We start from the raw sequence: 6,092 nt of genomic DNA, 5'->3' as shown, positions 1-6,092 counted from the left end.
CAGCTTGTTCGTAATTTTTCATACGTCTTTCCTAAATACAAAAAAGAAATCGAATTATATGTAATATCCTCTGCACCATAAGACATGGATCCAATCTCAAAGCTGTGGCCGATAATTAGCACAATATTGTAGCACTGACTCTCGTACTCCGATGGGACAGTAACCTGAATCGGCCGCAAAAAGATTAGATACATGACCAGCCGCTATACAGTAACAGTACAGTAACAGCTTGTTAATGTCCCACTGCTGGGCTAAGGCCTCATCTCCCTTTTGAGAAGAAGGTTTGGAGCTCATGCCAACCGCTATACGTATGGCTGAATTTGGGATTACATCATCTGCAGCCATATAAACTATTCACTGGATCAACTCGGCAGTAAAATAAAGAAATAATGCTTTTAAAAGTTAATATGTATTTTATTAATATATTCAGTGTGTCAATTCAGAGGACGAACCTTCGAAACATTTAGAAACTTCTATTAAAATTATGTTTATATTGACTCTTAAGACGTTTTAATTGCGCCATAATCACGCCAAATGGAACATTGTATAGGCTACAACTTAAATGTAGATCTTATGATTTTAATTAAGAAATAAACAAGATTTTCATAGAACATAAAACCTTAAATATATGTATGTACAGACTAAAATTTAAAAGTACTCTACAAATCATTAAAGCAGCAAATGACCGTTAATTACTAATTTAGATTATATCTCTGATTAACTATTATCGACATAATATAAGTGTCAAAGACACTGCTAAAGATGGAATTCATTTTTGCATGCTAAACTCACACACGCTGTTTTAAATACATTTATGTAAATATTGACACGACTTGTTAACATTCCTATACCTATGCTCGTTTCTCGTTACTTTAATCTACTTAGACTAACACAGCATTACCGCAATTAAATCAGGTATGTATATGTGTGGCACATTGAACATTAATTCCACAAATTGGTCTAAATGACAATTGCTACGCTGGGGTATTATAGACGTTTGACAACCTTGACCTGTCGCGTGTTTCTGTTTAAATGTCACAAGTTCTAGTATTTTATTGAATTTTCCGTGTGAAATATGTTTTACATACAAAACGATAGAGTTTGATTGTATAACACGTTGAGTAACCAAAACAAATTCACATTTCTTTGTGTTCTGTTACCGATGTATAGTACGAAGTTGAAAATTTTTAACGAAAATTAATAGTTTAAATCGTTAGAGATATTGCAATTTTTTTAATTTAAAAAAAGTCGTATAGAAATATAAAACAAGAAAAAATATTGGCAATGCGCACCTAATGCAAGGATTTATTAATGTATCTTGTAATAGTAATGCGCAGAGGTGATATCAGCGGGTGGCCCGTATTATAAATACTACGTCATTGCCTTGGCAATCTCGGCTGTTACGCCTCATGTAGCTATAATACTATAAACGTTCTAATTGCTCTAAGACCTTATTTCTAACAGAGGACAAAAAACGTTAGTTACTTAACTCTGATTAATTGGTTTAGTTTTCACAATAGATATAAAGTGAAAAGTTTATGTATTTTATGTCTTTATCATAGTCGTTTAACGACCTTGTTTCGACTCACGGTGGGCGATTTATAGCTGATGGTAAAATCAGTCTAAACTAGACACCACACACGCAGATACATAAATATTTACTGTTCTCTCAATTTGCAGCGACGTGATTACTTACATATAATGGAAATGTAATAAATAACACAAGTAAAAGCAATTCGTACATTTGTTTCAAATCTGTCGTCTGTTTGTCTAGATGCAATAATATTGGGTACATTTTAATAAATACCTCATATATATTTATGATTAGGGAGCTGATAAGTATTTAAATATGTATGTAAATAGAATAATAGGGGATTAAACTTAAGATCGATACGAATCGATTTGATACAGAAAATTAAGTTTTTAATAGAGTTTTAACTAAAAAACAAAGTTGGCGGCCGATGTGAAATTTTCCAGAAAAGAAAATTTATGAGGCATACAGGACTCTGCATTACAACGTGACGTCCTATACAGAAAAATTAGCTCCATTAATTACATTTTCTCAAGATAGTAGTGATAGGTAAAATATATGAATCTGGTTTCTTTTGAATTTATAGAATTAAACTGGAATCGCTCATATGTAATTAATCAATATTAATAAAGGCTTATTCTACACAAGAAAGTGCCGAGATGGCCTAGTAGTTACAGCACATGAATCTTAATAATTATTAATAATTATTTCTCTGCCTTGTTCTTCGTATTTATAAGAAAGCAGAAGCAAATTATACAAAAACCTTAAACAAATGCGTCTTCACCCGAGAAATATTTTTAGATATAGGGATAAATATAATACAATCTGTATTGCGCTGTGCAAGTAACCTCCTTTTAGATAACTTTTGTTCTTAAAGGAAAAAAATATGTAAATTAAATTGAAATCAGAATATTTTAAATATAACTGTATTGATTGTATTAACCTTTTAATTATTATTAATTACTAACATAACGGCAGAAAGTCTTCTTTTTTTTAAGTATATTATTTTTAATTTGTTTTAAACATTACGATTATTTCAATTTATTTATTTTATAAATAAAACTAATAGTAAATGTTAACGATTTAATTGAAAATGTATATGAAATAGCATTTTTACACCTGGTAGAATACAATAATACTGTATAATTTGGCTAAAACAGTAAATAATCTTATTAATAGATAGATATAGGATTCGAAGTAAAGTAGTATAAGCAAGTAAATGTTGAATGTCGTCACAACATATTCTTGTAAGGGACCAACCTTCATTTTATGGGGCGGTGTGCGGTATTACGTCAATGAGTTAACCAGGGTGTCGCCGACAACAAATTAAACTACCAATTATAAGTATTACAATGCTATTAGCTTACAATCACAATATGTAAATTTAACATTATACGGACACAAAATTAGATGTTATTAATGTCAGATATAAATAAAATAAAAATAAATAGTAAAAAATTTATCGGTAATAAAAATAAATAGTAAAAAATTTATATTTATATAAAATAAATAAATAGTAAAAAATTTATCGGTAATCGTTACAAGTGTTAGTTCAATAATTAACTATACGAACTATCATTTTTTCGGATATTGCTAACCTCATAAACAACTCATTTTTCAATGTACGTCATATAATACTTCTTCATGAATCATGTCTTATTAGTATTTCAAAAAATAAACCAAGTACCGATTATTTTTATAATATAACATTGGTGGAGAGTGAACAAATAATACACGTGCGAGCCATTTGTGCTACCGCTTTAAAAGGTCAAAGGTCAACTCGATTGCTATTGTTGTAATGATTTTTAGTTGGCCCTATTCAAAATGTTAATCTGTATATTGTTGTAACAGTATCATATAATATGAGGAGAAATAAATTTAATAAATAATTATTTTTCCTTTATTGCATCCTTTTTACATACACAGGATTTCCCGTAAAAAATCTTGGTACAAAAATGTAATAACACAGTTTTACAGGTTTATATTTTATACCCGCTGTGCCCCACGGGTTTACCCACGTTAAAATTGTATTATATGGGAAAAAAATGCAAGTAAACTTTGAGTTACATTTTTGATAAACTGATTTTAATAAAATAAAGAAGAAGAATAAAAAGGTACCTTGGAATACTCGTTATATTTGAGCCTTTCATTTATTAGTATATTAATAATTAAATACATTTGTGTTGGCGGTTTTGAAGATTATCGGACAAACAGTTAAATAAAAATACAAATAATTGTTGTCTTCGTTTTGGTAACTTGAAAAAGACATACTAACTTAAAAAGTGACGGGTAAATTAAATCACAGAGAGAGACATTTAATTTATTTATTTGTACAGGTATTTTTAATTCAACGCTAGTTATTATCAAAACGTTGTTGTAATTTAAGACATTTTAAATTTCGAACAACATACATACGATCCAATTATCATCGTAAATTATGTATTCAATAAAAATCTAAAATCAAATAGTAAAACCACGTCGAATTTTAATAATGTACCAGTTTCGGGTAAACGGTTTAATTGATAAGTGTATATTTTAAACGAAAAACTCTTTTCTATAAAAAAAAACATTAAACTACTTTTGTCCGACACATTAGGTTTTTGATTGAAGATCTTTCAAATAAATTGCCATATGACTAGTATTTATGATATTTAACTATATATAAATACTACTATATAAGCCTACACATTCATGTGACACTCTTATTGAAGAAATAAAAACAAAATAACCCAACCTTACACTGGCATTGATAATTTTTACTTTATAGTCAGTCAAATTTTTTTGTTACCGGGAAGGAGTTCTGACAGTAACATAATACATTCTAGTTTTTACTCTATCATTAAATGTTATGTATTTTTATCACACTAATGCAAAAAAAATTAATTATCTTAAATATAATTAATTTATCTCCTATCTTTTTTCACACATAGTTACTCTGTCCTTCTTTCCTAAAAACAAATGATAAAAGGCAAAAGTGCATAAAAATAAAAGCCAATACTAAAAATGGTTGATTTATTCTATTTAAAACAGCAATTTTATAGAAATGAGTAAAGTAAGCAACCTGTGAATGTCACACTATTGCCATTCTCTCCTTTGAGGAAAAACTTATGTGGCAATGAGCATTTAACCACAGCTGCTTCAATACGGGTTTATGCATAAACGTGTGGCAGAATTTCAGTATAATTAGACAAATGCAAGCTACCTCACGATATTTTCGTTTTCTTCTGAGATTAATTATAAATCCAAATTATTAAAACGAAATTCAGCGCTGCTTGCCTGGGTATGAGCTCGAGATCATCGGTAAAGATTCATGCGTTCTACCGTAACCGTAACAGCCTGTGAATTCCCCACAGCCGGGCTATAGGCCTCCTCTCCTCTTTTTTAAGGAAAAGATTTGGAGCTTATTCCACCACGGTGCTCCAATTCGAGTTGGTGGAATACACATATGGCATAATTTCAGTGAAATTAGACACAGGCAGGTTTCCTCACGATATTTTCCTTCACCGTAAAGCACGAGATGAATTATAATCACAAATTAAGCACATGAAAATTCAGTGGTGCATGTCCGAGTTTGAACCGACGATCATCGGTTAAGATTCACACGTTCTAGTATTCGGCAATATCGGCTTCCAATTTCATAGGTAAAATATTATAATTATCATTATTATAAAAACATATTTTGTACAACTTTTTTGAATTAAATACAATTTAAAAGATTACAAAGCCATAAATCAAAATAAAATAAATTATAAAATACATATATATACATATTACACTTTTATATTTGATGTTTTATTTTGTAAATGTTTTGCCGTGTAAACTTATCTAGTCATCTTCGTTAACCATAATTTGCTAATCATGTTTTGTTGGTCCTGAAAAAATCTTTGTATTCTTTTCTTTATTATCTCTCCGATAGTCTCGTGACAATGCTCTCCAAATGCGTGGGTGCAACAATGTGGTTCACTGCCCACTTATCCAATGGCCATGCTATTAAATATCCGTTTCAAACAAAACTCGAGCTCAATTTATCGCACAAAAACATCCGCCCGTCCTATTATGGAAAATACAAAAAGATAAAAACAATAGAGGTCTACTTAAATTTTAATATTTTAACTTTTATTCAGATATTTTTTATACACACTAACCAGCTAATGATAAAAGTTGTTTAACTACAATTTAGTTCCAAACTATTGGGTCATTCTGTGAACGTTGATTTGATATTCGAATAAAAAAGATACATTGTTTCTTAACTTAGCTAAGCTGAGAGTGAGGGAAGGGAGAGTGCATTTGTGTTTGCGCACTATAATATGTCCTGCGCAAATGGCTACTTTCTTGGGAATGTTCGCCGTAGCCGAAATTGTCATTCATCATCTTATAAAAGTAAATATTCATTTAAGAGGATCCTATTTGACGAGTTTTTCATATACAAGTCAGTAGCTTAAGCCATTCAGTTCACAAATTTGATAGGCTAATTAAGTTGATACTAGGATGTATGTCTTAAATTAAGCATTATATAATATTATAAAATTAAAACTACGGTAATAAAAATTGTATGTACATG

This window comes from Nymphalis io, chromosome 4 (assembly GCF_905147045.1).
Source record: "Nymphalis io chromosome 4, ilAglIoxx1.1, whole genome shotgun sequence".
NCBI lineage: Eukaryota > Metazoa > Arthropoda > Insecta > Lepidoptera > Nymphalidae > Nymphalis > Nymphalis io.
The sequence above is the reverse complement of the archived record's forward strand: the minus strand, read 5'-3'. Positions refer to the sequence as shown.